Below are 15,081 nucleotides of genomic sequence, written 5' to 3' on the forward strand. Positions count from 1 at the left end.
CCCGGTGTCGGGGAGAACGGGGAACGGTTGTAACAGTTTTGATATTTCTATTTAAGCTAGTGCGTTCAAAATGTAATACAAACTAGTTCCATGTGTCTGCTATTAAATGGCGAAGGTGTTATCTCTGCAACGCAAACAGAACGTGCATGATATAGTCTCAAACACAAGGAGTTAAATGCTGAAAATGTTGCTATACTTGCACTTATGCAACCAAAACAGCAAGTGTGAGTTTGGAAGTACGAGAACAAGTGTTGTTTCCACACACTTTTGCTCTTGTGTTTTTTGGTTTTGGAGAAACCACTATCTTTATTTACCTCGCTCTCATCACAGCACACCGTGCACAGCATTCTGGCAAGCAGAGAAATTCGAAGCTTTACAGGCCTGCAGTGGAGATGCTGAGTCATCCAAAATATCTGTTGTAAACATCCATCAGTTTACAGACATACTTCCTTTTCCATCTTTGACCTCGTGCACTGACAGCAGTTGTAGCACAGTTTTCATCCGCAGTGACGGATTATTATTTACGTTTTTTGGGAGCCTTCACCTTCCGTTTTACCTGAAGTGATGAAGTTCATCTGGGTCTGATTGTCAGACCTTTTCTGTTTTTGTCCTGTTAGATTTTTGTTGCCATGTTCCCACTGCATGTAAATATTGCACAATTTTACCATGAACTATAGAAATTTTGGAAAAATAAGACTTTAATAAACCTGAATTATTCTTCAGTCAAAGATGTGTTGCTTAGTATTGGTCTAATCTCTAACCATTTGGTATCAGGTTGATTCTAACAGGATGTTAGTCATGCAAGTGATGTGAGTGATGCAATAAACATTTAGATATTAAACATGCATTTGTCTTATTAGTAAGAGGCCGATCCAAACGAGAGGAACTGCAGTTACAGGAAAATTCACACCACAAAATTCATAATCAAAATGGCCAAAATGAGCGTTTCAGCCAAGAGTATCACTTATTTCATTACGCACTCTATTCATCAGAAATTGATGAACCAATGATTTCTTCTTCCTTCCTCACCGCCTTCTGCCAGCTAATTAAACATTTCACTTTCATCCCTGGAGTGGTTCTGGGATTGCTCCTCGTCTTAATGCATCCCCAGACTTCAGAGAGCATCTAAACAGATCAATACTGGCTAGCAGAGCTGAAAGCATGTTGTTAGATACAGGTCTGTAAATGACACGGAAATAGCTGTCATCCCACTCAACTCGCCCACGCCGTTGAGGCTAGATGGATTCCAGTTTGTTCCAGTGTGAAATGGCTCCCCGCCTCAGGCCTCATAAAGTCTTGTAGAGATTTTCCTCCACTGTTTGCAGAAAAAAAAAAAAAAACTGCCCGTGTCCGACAGATTATCAGCGACGTGTGAAGAATAACAGATGAGATGTATCTGTATGAGCATGGAACCACGGACACTGGTGTGGGCCGTCACAGTGCCTCTTTCAAACAATAAACCTTCATTGAGCTTTACATCGTCACTGTAGCATCCTCTATTGAATAATGATCTTACTCTCAAGCTGATGGTTCACAGTCCTTTGTTACAGTCGTTCTCTTTATGCACCGTGAACGCACTGTGAGAGCTCACAGAGAGAGAAAACAAAAATAAAAATATTACCATCTTTTCACATGATAACATACAATTTTATTGCACTGTAAAGCGGCGTAATACAGAGCGCTCTGTGGGTGCATTTGTGCGTAGGAATACGGTAGTTCAGCCGGCGCTCCCGGTTGGATCTCCTAACTGGGAGCGCGCTTGCTGAGGATCTAATGCAGCTAATGAACTGACTATGCATGATTACCTCACACCCGAACCGTCCCTTTAATTACACTAAATTGCCCGGAGGTGTGATAGACTGGCGACTTGTCCAGGGTGTACCCCGCCCCTTTCTTCATGTTTTGTTAATGATTTGTCGGCCCACTTGCGGTACCTTCGCAGCCTCCTGGTGGTCCACGGCCCACATGTTGGGAACCACAGTGATAGATAATATGACACGGTTTGCGTTCCAAACAAATCATGGAGGATGCCGCTACCAAGATCCACCAACTCTCCAAGGTGCCTCATTAGTGAACCGGTGCTACAGCAGCTATGGGCTTTCACAAGCACGACTCTCAATTGCTGTGCCCACATGAGTCCAATCAGCATCGCTTTAAAAACGCCGGGGCACAGTGCCAAAATGCATGATCCCTGTGGATTGTATGAAACATCACATTTACAAGTCTGCCCTTTTGCTGTAATAGATCTTCTATTAGATATCATATGCTAATCAGCTCAGCAAACAGGCTGTGACAGACAAAACAATAAATCTTAATACAAGTGAAACCCAGCTGTGCAAAGCGGCAGCCAGAGACATTATGATAAAATCTTCCAGTCCTGCATCCAGAGAGTTGTTTCTGGAAAACTTCAGAAAGCTGAAGATCTCAACCTCGTCTGACACTGGAGGTGAAGGGCCACACGGTGACTCAGAGTTACAGGAAAGCCACGCATCAATTGATGGTCTCTGTGGAACAAGTGACATTAACTGAACTATTGGAAAGCAGCTGATGAGATGCTAATGTGCGTCTTCGTCATGCCGCTCCAGGGATCATAAACTTTCGATCTTTATAGGCTTGCGGTCAATCAGCAGTCACCTCGCCAGATGGAGGGGTATTACCTCAGCAACTTGGCGGAAACCCACTGAACTGAACTAGAAGGGAACATCATTTCTCTATGCTGACTGTAGCAGAACGAGCTGGGGAAGATGTGACAGAGAGGCATCTGCATCCTTAATAACTTTACATGAGATGTTAAATTATTAAGGCAACGTCTAAAAACACGTTTCCATTGTTACTATCAGTTTCGAATGATCAGAGAAACACCACAGAATTTATTTTTAATATTCGGAAGAAATGTGGTTTGGAGATTTAATCTAAGTCTTCCAAGTACATCAATGACCTCAGTTTACTCAGAAGTTACATTAGTTTGTCTGAAGATTTAAATAATTAAACAATAACAGCACATCGTGCTGACCTTCTGTGGTTTCCTTCACTTTGCTGCGGTGATGTAACAGTGCAGCTGTTGGATGTAGTAACAGGTGCAATGTGAACTACTGACTGGTCAGATGTGAAACATGCTTGAAACTTTATATCACACAAGGCCAGACAAAAACACTGCTTTTCCAGTCAGCCAATCAGAAGACAGGCTCAGAACCTCCTCTCTTCTGATTGGCTCACCGACCTGTTGTTTCTAGAACTCCAGAGAGAAGGAAGGAAGTCATTAAAACCACAAATATGTCTTCTTCTGGAACAAAACTTCAGATAAAATACCAGAAAAGTGTCAAATTTAGGGCATTTGGGATTTTAATGCTAGTGATTTAGCCACTTGTGGTTAGAGTTGGTAACAGCACGTTCAGTCAATACTACAGCAAACACTCCTTGAGCTGTTACTTTGTCAGAAATTGATTGATTTATGAGAACTGATCCGATTTCATGCTGCATGTGGTGCGAGTCGTTCGGGCGCTGTAAGAGGAGTTGGTGCCCGTGCTGAGGACGTGATGTGTGCTGCCTCTCTAACAGCTCACTGTGGCTGCATCCTGCTTGTTGTTATTACTCCCCGCAACATTTAAAACTGATATACTGTCAAAACATCACGTTGTGGCAGCGGGAGAGAGAGCAGTAAACAGTGAGGCCGATAATGAGAGTAATACTGGATTACATGCTGCATCATTTTCTGTGCAGGAATGGCGGACTGCGCCACTATAGAAATGCGATGTATGACATATATGTCCCTATATCAAAAGGTGATGTTGCCATATAAGGGGATATATTATTATCACATATATACAGCCTCTGGATATATGAAGACATAAGTTTATTTTTTGAAATACCCATAGTAAAATGTGTATGTATACTAAAGATATCTATATGATGACTTTTATATGGTTTAACATGTTGCAACCATATGTGTTAACAATATATATTTGGCATGGATATATATGTATGTAACATATTTCGACACTATAAGCATACATACACAAACGTACATATTTGTATGGAGTAGACATACATGTCAAAATATGAAATTGTTCTAATTTCTAATATGTTTCATACATATTTTTTACATGCTGCATGTCCTTTTATCTTATATGTACATATATTTCATATATGGGAATTCAATTACATTTGCTAATGGGTAACAGAATTTAAAAAAGTTGAATGTGAATACTGCAGGGAGAATCACCAAATACAATTCATTACAACTGTGTGTGAAGTTACACACTGTGCATCATAATGCCAATCAAAGTGAAAGTATAAAATTATTGCTATGTGCTATTACTATGTGATCTGAGCAGATGGAAAAAGCAAGTAAACGATCTGTTAACAACATGGACGGCGCTTTTTTCCTCTAAAATTTGCTTCCTCTCAGCCATCGTGTGCCCCTGTTGCACCCTGACAGCCCCCACACTCATCTGTGCTGCCTACATCTGTGCTGCCTACATCTGTGCTGCCTACATCTGTGCTGCCGCTGCCTACATCTGTGCTGCCTACATCTGTTCTGCCTACATCTGTGCTGCCTACATCTGTGCTGCCTACATCTGTTCTGCCTACATCTGTGCTGCCTACATCTGTGCTGCCTACATCTGTGCTGCCGCTGCCTACATCTGTGCTGCCTACATCTGTGCTGCCTACATCTGTGCTGCCTACATCTGTTCTGCCTACATCTGTGCTGCCTACATCTGTGCTGCCTACATCTGTACTGCCTACATCTGTGCTGCCTACATCTGTGCTTGCCATGGTGAGTAGTGAGCACAAAAATCAGAAGCACAGTAATGATGAAGGTCGATGCTCTGCAGCCCAATAGTTTCAGATTTCAGCACAACCACTAAAATCGAGGATAATTTACATGACGCAGGTCACAAGTGAATGATGCATGAACCCAGGCTATTTTTCTCCCTGTGAGAACCTATTTTACATCCATTTTCATATTACATATCGTGGCCCCCACTTTCAAGCATGTACTCCATTTCCTTCCAGCTAAAAGCCCTGCACTTGTTTACTCTGTTAATCCTCAGAAATTCATCAGAGGTTCACCAAAAATGTTTTGACAGTTTATCAAATACAGTTCATGTTTTTCCTAAAAAATAAAAAAGTTCATTTCCGCTATACATCTCCAGGGAGCCTACGACCAGATCTCATATGAATAAAAAAAAGTCAAGGCACCTGCGCCCTGAGACTCGTCCCCGACTGCAGAGCACTCTGCTGTGTTTACATGAAAATCTGGACAAAGTCAGGAAGCTGGGCGCGTAAATTTAGGGTTGTGTTTTCTCATTCAAGTCTGTTTAAGATTGAAAAAATATCCACTATAAACAAATCTACTCCTCAGGGACGTAAAAGACAAACATTTCACAGCAGCGTGCTTCGCTGTGAACAAAATGGTTTTCAGCAGCAGTCACAGATGCAGCATGAAGCCAGAATAAACAATGCCCCCAACACCACACACAGACGGACACAGAAGACACTGTGGATCATATTTTTGTAGATAGGAAATAACAACCTGTTTATGACTCAGGTATTTTCTTCTTTTCGCTTGTGGTTTTATAAGAAGATTTTCTGTTTTTCTGTCTCTATTATTGAACAGGAATATAACCAGAAGTGGTGATCTGAGTGAGACTGTGAAGTAGGGAGCATTGCTATTGACAGACGGCAGGATTTTCACCTCAGGGAGCGATCAGTCTGCAAATGTTCTAGTTGGACAGATAAAAAGGCTGCGGGTTACATCTTGAGGTGTGCAGGTTCAGCCCACTCACCTAGCCCTCTGATGATGAATGATACCCTGGAGGCGTCATGAGGAGGATCGGTGCCAGACTGTTAAACCTTTTCTGCTCAGTGTCTCACCGTCCGTAAAATTAGACGGTGACAGATCAAGCAATACCGTGGTGGAAAAGACTAAAAATAGCAACTCTGGACTCTTCTTTTCAACTATTTGAAACCTGCGTCTTCTCCTTGTTCCGGAAATGGTCACATCCTAGTCAAGAAATAGACCAATAACACTTTAGTGCCGCTTTACACTTTGTTTTCTTTTCCCCCCATTTGATTGATTTTGTAGGCAAAATTTGGTTTATACAGTATAAATATTAAAAACATATTTGGATGGGCTATACATGTGAATATATATGAAATTGTTCCATATAAAATCAATCCATCCAATGACACTGGTGACATTAGAGAAAAACTCTAAGGATCATTCGTCACCTGTGAACAATGAATGTCTGTATGAAACATCGTACAGCATACAATAGTTTTAGATATATTTCAAAATGGTGGAAAGACATTAGCCGCGCTAAGGCTAAAAACCGGTATTAGTCGAACCCTAGACTCTGAGGTATGTCGCTTAGATCAAGTCACTGAACTCTCCAGGTATGCAGGGAGACAAGAAATCGAGGGAGAATGATGAAACTTGGCCAAAGTTAAGATTCCTGGGAGTGTGCTAACACGAGTCTGAGCTCAGTGGAGGTTCAGGGTGGTCTGAACTGCTCTGAAACAGCACTTTTCTTCAACCATCGTCCATCACTTTCATCTGTCAACAGGCCCCTAATAGGTCTGCAGATGAGGCTTCAACTGACACGTAACACTAAAGCATTTTCAACAATTGAGACACGTCTTATTAAACAAGTGCAGATTTATGTCTTTTGTATTTCGCAAAGAAAGAGGAACTGTTGAGAGCTTATCGATGTTTTCTCAATTGTATTAATGTTTGTCTGACCAGTAAAGCAGGTTTGTTCTGCTATTTCCAGTCTGATTACTTCTACTAATACTCCAAAATACTGAAGTTTCCTGCGCCCTTTGATAAACTTTATGAGAATCTTGAGTATATTGGGATGTTCATGTGTAACTTTGTGAGCTAAAAATAGGTCAGGTTGGGACACTAATGTGTCTCCTCAGGCGTACAAGGATCTAATCTCCACTGAGAGATATGAACCTTTCCTGTTGTTGCTCTCAGGTCCCCTCTGAATTAACGTCTCTGAAGATTGAAAACAAATGTCAAGGAGAAAATGTTGAAGTATCAAGATGCAGGAGCCCACATTGCATCCGCATACAGATTAACTTATTAAAGTATTTGGCTCCATCAGTCCAGATACTTAATTCCCTTGATGTGGTTCATTGGTTGCGTGCGAACAGAAAACAGTTTATAGGTGGGATTAACTCTCACTCTCGCACCAAAAATGGATGTGAAATGGAAAGAGAGCTCAGATAATCGCAGTGGGTTGACCTGTGAAGACTTCTCACAATATTTTTCTTTACATTTGATGTGATCTTAAGGGTCTTCAATCCTGTTTGACCTGGAAAATAACTCTACGGCCAAATCAAAACACTGTATGTTTTTATATTATTATTAAATTGTGATTTAATGAGTTTTGAATGACTGTGGTTAAAATCTCATTATATTCAGAATAACACAATAACAATAAATCACATCACATTAGCTCATGAAAATGAAAACTTCTTCTACATAGTGTTAAACATAATATTAGGTTCATGTTAACAATTTCCTTCTTTCTTTTTCAACTGTGTCAGAGGCTCAGGTACATTAAGTCCTCTTTGTTGAGCCATAGACCTTTTTCACAGCAGACATTTAAACCTGTCAGAGTAGGAATAACACATTAAGTGTCTGAATAAGCCATGCCAGTGAGCTGGTATGCACAGTACCAGGCCCCTGAAACTATAGCTCCTCTAAGTGAAATGCTGTGACATAATGTTATTAATTTGTTCCTGCCATAACATGCCAAAATGTCTGCTGTGAAAAAGGTCTATTGTTGGACTCTCAAACTAACCACCTCCACATATGTTTCTTTTTGGAAACAACCACAAACGGCAAAACTAAAGTAAGTTCATCGCTGGTGAACATCTCGTGGACTGGTCGCAGTGACTACTACCCAGACTACTGTAGCGTGACCTGACGTCCCCGTTTTCCCAGGGACAGTCCCTGTTTTTGGTGGCCTGTCCCCGGTTACAGCTGTCCCCGCAAATGTCCCCGTTTTTAACTGTGAATTAAAAACAGACGTCTAGCGCTGCGCTTGTTTTGGCCAACAGAGGGGGGGGGGGGCTTTTTCTAGCCATAGCAGCCCCAAAAATAAAGCTAAAATCAACAAAATAGAGTTATCCAAGTCATTTTTTTCCCCTTTTTTATGTTCTCTCTAGGCAGAGAAAAGCTTAGCTGGCTCACTCATTGGTCAGGAGTTCATAATCAGGTTGTAAACTAATGAAAGCAAACATACCCAAGGCCCCCCAGCTGGAACTTGAAAAAAATAGTTTGACCCCACAAAACAATATTAACTACCTGGAATAATTTTATGAGAAAAGCTTTTGATTCTTTTGATCTGTGGACACTTACAAACTAATGAAATATAAATAATCGAGGAATAGATAGACAATTGGACAATTTGTGATAGCTTCAAAAGGTATGGAGTCGTTCTAGCAGTTGTCCTTCACCATAGTTTATCACAGTACAACAGTTACCATGGTCAAAATACACCACCAGGACTGTCCCCCTTTTTATTTCATAGGTAAAAACGTTGGATATCTTAATGATATATTGACTGCCAAACTGGAAATGTCTGCGCACCTTAGGCTACTGCTTAAGATAGCTGCTGATGCCAACTCCAGTTAAGCCCCAAATAAACAACCCACTGCCAGCCAGCCATTAATTTCTTTCCTTTACACACACACACGCACACTTCTTGTGTAACATTAATGGGTGTTTGTCCAAGATCTGTTTCCCCGTTAAGCTCATTTTGGTTAACAGCTCTAGGTAGGGTTTTTTTTTTTTAAGCTAGCTGTGGCAGTTAGCTGATTAGCTAGTGACACACTGGAAACAGATGTGCGGGCAACGATTGGCGGGTGCTCTGACCAGTTGAATGTCCCACCCTCACGCTAAAATAAACATTCTGCAAAAACCATAGCCGAAAATTACTTGTTACTATACTGATCTGGAAAAAGGTAGTCAAAAATACAGCATACTTGCACTCAGAGGAATTGGGTCCCTCCTTTGGTCCTTCGTCTTTGTTACTGTTTCACTTTCTGGTTTTCTGATCACAAATTTGTTCATTTTTGCTGAAGCAAAGTCTCTTCAGTCAGAGCTAGTTTCTGGCGAGCCTTGACCCACATTGGCGCTTCATTTGACCCCGCCATGTCGAGCACGCGCGTCGTGTGCTGAGTCAGGTGGAGTGTGGCGAATGCTAGATTGGACCAATCGGATGGGCGCTCTGTGATTGCTGGTAAACTCAGAACTCAGGAAAGTTTTCTAAACGTTCCCGGAGCGTTAAATATGTGGTTCGCTAGTAGCATCAGCAAACGTTCCAGAGAACCTTTAGAGAACCTTTAGAGAGCATTCGATTAAGGTTCTCTGAAGGTTGCCTCAAAAATTAAAGGTTGTAGAATTTAAAGGCTCTCTTTAGAGTTAGGGTTAGGACACTGAAGCTTGCATACCAGCCATAGTGGTGTTTAGTGAAAGCTAAGCATGTTAGCTAACGTTAGCCAGTGGGTATCGTATTTGCTTGTTCGTGAGATAAAATTGTATTTATATCGGTGGTAAACTGTATTTTTGATTTTGCTGTTGCCTTTGACATGACTTATAGTAGGTTTATGCTAACTTGGATAGATAAGTTGACTCTTATGGAGACTTTTTGTCGACCGTTAGCTAAGGATGGCTACTTTCAATGTGAACAGATTATGTCAAACTGACTTTCAGTCTCATGATTTGTGTAAACTTCAGAGAGACCAGTTGCTTTCAAAGGCGCAGTACTTTTACACTAAGTTTGATCCACAGCTAAAAAAAACATTGAGTTTGTTGACGTCCTTCAGTTGTAGAGGTCTGTTGTTGTAACAGCAGGAAAAAGGTAAAGAACAGAGGAGAACCATAAGAAAGAGGAAGATTTTATTGGAAATACCAACATGAGTTATAGTGTCATTATTTTGGTATTAGTGCTCTCTGAATCTTATTGCTTTCAAAGTGCAGTGAGGTGAGTGGTGATCAATACAAATCCACTGCAGGACATATATAACTCAATGGATACATATGTATATATATATATATATATATATATGTATCCATTGAGTATATATATATATATATGTGTGTGTGTGTGTGTGTGTGTGTGTGTGTGTTTGTGATCCAGGTATAACTGGATCCCTACCGGTTGTAGGGACCTTAATCTGTCGTCTTCTGAAGTCATGGAAACACAACTGTGTGCATGTGTGTGCATCAGCCATCCTGTTAGGAAGAAGAAGGAAACATGTGCCTTAAAATTGTGATGTAGCTCATAGGTTTTGCTTCATCTTTGGCTTTTTACCCGTCAGATATCTACACCGGTGTTGTATCCCAAGTGATACATGAGAATGTGCTGATAATCTGTGCTGCCTGCTGGTTATGTGATAAGAGAGTGAGGATTTTGAGGAAACAGCTGCAGCAACTTATTCTGAAACACTTTGATTAACATCATGATAATCAGGAAGCTATAGTTCATCAAAAGATCAACAGTTTAGTTCTGCCACCATCTTCTGATAAGACTTCAAGCATCTTGTCTTGGTTTATACAATTCCTGTGTTCACGTAAATTCATGTCCTCAGTCGTATTTTTTCCATTAGAAAATTTAAATGTAGCTGTAGATCTGAGCTGTTGACCTTTCTGAATTGATGGTGCAGTTATATAACTCCCCGGAAGTGTTGCTGCTGTTCTTAGGAATGTAGTTGTTTATACATTATATCTCATTTCTATGGCATGTGTGAAATGTCAACACATAAATTCACTAAAATGTGTCTTCATGTTCCATTATTGACACATCACAACACACGTAACAACGTGTCATCTCGTTGGAATCTGAATCTGTTATTTGTATGTGAGTGTTATTTACAATATAGAATAAATAACTCTATTGTAATTATTTCCATCTGTGTCTTATTGGTAAAAGATGAGAGTTCATTTGGTGGTGTTTAACTTTTCTTACATGGGAGTATTCTGTTTTGTTTGGATTCAAAGTGGATCCCTGGATATTTGTGTGCTCAAGGTGTTTGTGTGTTGGCAGGCGGTCAGAGTGTAACGTCTGCAGCTGCCTCAGCACGATGTAATTTTTCTCTTTTTGTTTGAATCCAAACTAAATAACTAATTACAGTATGAGTGACCCCTTTTTATTTAAACATGAAACATTTCCAATATTTTTCCCCAAAGGACCGATGGACTAATGTCTTTTCATTTTTCATCAACATCCATAGGGAATTGCCCTGGAAAATCGCTTTATTCAATGATATTTAATTATTAAATGAAAATATTTACACTTATAAGAAAAAGATGTTGAATTTTGGACAAACCAACTTATTGACAGATTTTTTTTTTGTGGTATGTTGTACTTGGTTTTTTGCATCAATGAACTTACTGTATCTGTGGTTCCTGAACTCAGTCGGAGTCTCCTCTCCCCTCCCCAAGCTGTTTTCTTAGTAAGTTTCCCATCACTGATGAACCTGAAGGGAATAATTTTTTTGATCCACACAGATGTTCTCAGGAACATAGAAACATTATTGTCCACTTGGATCAGTGTGGGAGCTGCACGTCCAAGTAAAACAATGTGGGAAGGGCACTTTAGGTCCATGGACATTTTCAGTCACAGTAATCATCTACACAAGGTGTAAACCTGACCCGGGATGACTGTGGCCACCCCGGTTGCAGTCTGGCTGCCCCATGTAATACCGCATTTTGATTCACAGTCGTTGTTATTTTTTTTATTGTTTTCTGGTTTAAAGCTGTGCTATGATTAATATTTTGTTTAATATGGTTTCCCTCCACATAAAAATCTACTCTTACTTCCTCATTGAGACATCTGAAACAGGCCTTGTGCCTCGCTCACTATTGCAGCTTGCTCCAGGTTGACAGGTGAAACAGCAGAGCGTATCAAGAAGGTTAGCGTTAGAGGAAACATCGGAAAGACTCGGCCACGTGTTTGAGCCTCAGTCAGACCCAGACTCAGATGAGGAGTCTGTTGAGACCAGAATCAGAGACTAGCAGACATATGAAAACAGTTAGTGTAGTTAGCATCTTTTATTTGTTTATGTTGTTTGTTAGCTTGTAACCGGCAGTGGCTGACACAGTGTTAGCGGCTGTGCTAATGCTAACTCTCTCTCTCTCTGTACCCCCCCCCCGTCTCCACAAGTTTATGGGATTGGTTTGCATGTTTGCAAGGTTAAAAACTTGTTTTTCAACGTAGGTAGCACAGCTCAGTAAACAGCAAAGCTCAACTCTAAAGAGCAGAGATTCAGGCACAAGCTACAGAAGTACTGAAAGCTGCTAATACTGTTATTAATGATAATAAAATTAATAATAACATAAAATAAATGAAATGGCACTGTTTCTCTCTTATTGCCTTCACATCCACAGACTATCAGGGGCTTATTTTGGACACACACTTTCTGACCGTAAACAAACATAATCTGACCTCTGAACTCTGAACTCATTAACCTCATCATTGATCAGAATGATTGCTTTTACTTGAGGACATTAGTCAGGTTAATAAGAATTGATCTTGGAAGTGGCATCCTAGGTTTCAAGGTAAGGAAATTGGTGTCATAAAACTTGAAGTCATTAAAGTCTGTCTGTCATGCAGGTTCATTTGTCTCTCGCTGAGTTTAAGCATTCTTGCTCCGCATCATTAAATCTGAACATGAAGCAGCTATAATCAATATTTCTCTATGAGCAAATGATCGCATGACTACTTGTATTTGAAAAGGGGCGGCTCCAGGTGATAAGCCCACTGAGAATTATTGTCTGAATCTGTCGTTCCCTTCAGCTCTACAGAGCTCTCCTATTTTCTTCCAGTCATTGTTTTGTTTTCTGGCTCACGACTTTGCTTTTATAGTGTAAAGCAGCTGTTTTCAGTGAAAAAACAATAAAAACTCACTGCACACTACCTGCCCCGCAAAACAGACTATGTTAGGGACCAGCTGGTGAACATAGTGGAGCATTTAGCTGCTAAAGAGACCGATCAAAAACAGAGCTGAGAGAGAGAGAGAGAGAGAGAATACAGCACTCACATTTATGAGGTGGCCAGAAACACGACTCCAAAGGAATGAAAATGGTGCTACACTGTAATGAAGCAACTGTTTCTGCTGTCCTCAAGTGGCCGGAAAATCTGTTATTCAAGGTTAAAAGAACATTTTTGCCTGTTTTAAACCGCTGCGTTTGTGAAATGCCTACAGACATAATTTATTGGGAGGATTTGCAGATCGATCACTGAAGTACACGTCAAGCAGTATCAAGAGGAGGAATTCAAAAGCCTGTAATTATTCAATCTTTTCCAAGATAAAAGTGATTCTCTGATGAAAGGAAAGCCAGTATATCATATATACCTTGTGCCCAAATCATCAGCTTTTCCAATCTGTGGTGGGGGAAAGAAGTCGCCTACACTATACTGGAACTGTAATGGTGTGTATAGAGGCATGTCAGTCTGTGAACAGTAGAATAAAGTTATGATCAAGTCATCCGTCGAGACCACACATCTTGATCCTCTCCGGATTTTCAACCATATCACTATATAAAGGGTCTTTATTCATAGTCGCACATGGTGAATAGACGATGCACTGTGCTAGAATCAGTGATTGGACTTTGGTTTTTAATTCAAATCAAATGGTTGTTCGACTTGAGTGATAATGGTGCTCTCATCTTGTGAATCAAAGACTTTTCTGTCCAACAGACCACAAAGAGTGTTGATAAAAGAAAGGAGATGATTACGATAAATCTGTGGGACGGGGACACTGCAACAGACTGTACGTATTTTAATCACATCAATTCTCTGTGGTGATGGTGCACCTGAAATAAATGTAACAAGGGAACAGGTTGTTGTTTGTAGCAGTTGCAAAAATTGGCAAAATAATAATCAAAATGTTGCTTATTTACACACCAAGCACTGTCAGAGTAACAGTAACATCCAGAGGAGTCATGTTAATGACTGCAAAATGAAAGTCTGATATTAATCCTCCTTTTAGCTCTGTTTTGGTCTCCACCGACTCCCGCTTAGCTGCTAAACGCCTCACTACATTCAGAAACTAGTTGCCGTTTGGTGCTGGGCAGGTAGTGCGGACCAGGTACGTAAAGCTCTTTGCTGAAAACTGCTGCTGGCTGCGACTAAAAACACAGGGTGAATCAAAACACCCAAGTTTCATGTCACAAAACCAAAACAAAGAGCTGAAAGATGCTAAAATGCTCCGTAGTGCAGAGGGGAACCACAAAGTCAAGTGAATAATTTATGTGGGTTTGTCAAGCAACCATTTTGATATAAACATAGTAGTGTTAAAAAAAAATTTGAGTCATTACGCATTAGCATTATTATGCAGCTATCAATATATTTGCGATAGTACGGCATAGAAATGTGGAATATGAATCTGTAGACTGTCCGTCTGTTTTCTCTGACATATTCTTGAGCGATCATACGTGAATCATAACCTCTAAAATCTGGTGAGAGTAGAGTGACAGACAACACTACGACTCAGTGATATTACAAAAATCCTTCTTTTAGGCTTTTATTATCCATTTCTTTACTATTTTACTGATATATTGCTATATTTTTATGAACCTGTAGACTTTGGTAAACCCATTTCAAGCACCAAAACAATTCATCCACAACAGTGAAGGTTTGTTTTCACAAAATATTTGAATAATTTCAAAAACTGCTTTAATTTTTCAGCATTTGGGAGAAATTAAACGTTTACACAGGGAGGGGCCTCATTATAGAAAGAGCTGATAGTTGTGATATTAACAACTTGGGTATTATGTTATATGCAAGTACCCTTTTAAAAAGGTGAATATAAGAAATAATGCAGACTCTGAGAATATGTCCTTAGATCTCAGAGGGCAAAGAATAAAGCTTTTCACATTGACCCAATTGTAAGTGAGTCTCTTTATGGTTTAGTCAAAGACAATTTTCACATTGCAGTTTGTGAAGTTGCTAATTAATTTGGATTGTCCCTGCCTTTTAAGGTTGTATTAATCTGATCTGTTTTGAACCATGGCATATGAAGCTTGTATGTAGCTCCACCTAGTGGCCGAAAACCCTTACA

The sequence above is a fragment of the Seriola lalandi genome, unplaced genomic scaffold, assembly GCF_002814215.2.
Source record: "Seriola lalandi dorsalis isolate HSWRI2012SDOR001 ecotype SW California unplaced genomic scaffold, Sedor1 jcf7180002054563, whole genome shotgun sequence".
NCBI classification, from domain to species: Eukaryota; Metazoa; Chordata; class Actinopteri; order Carangiformes; family Carangidae; genus Seriola; species Seriola lalandi.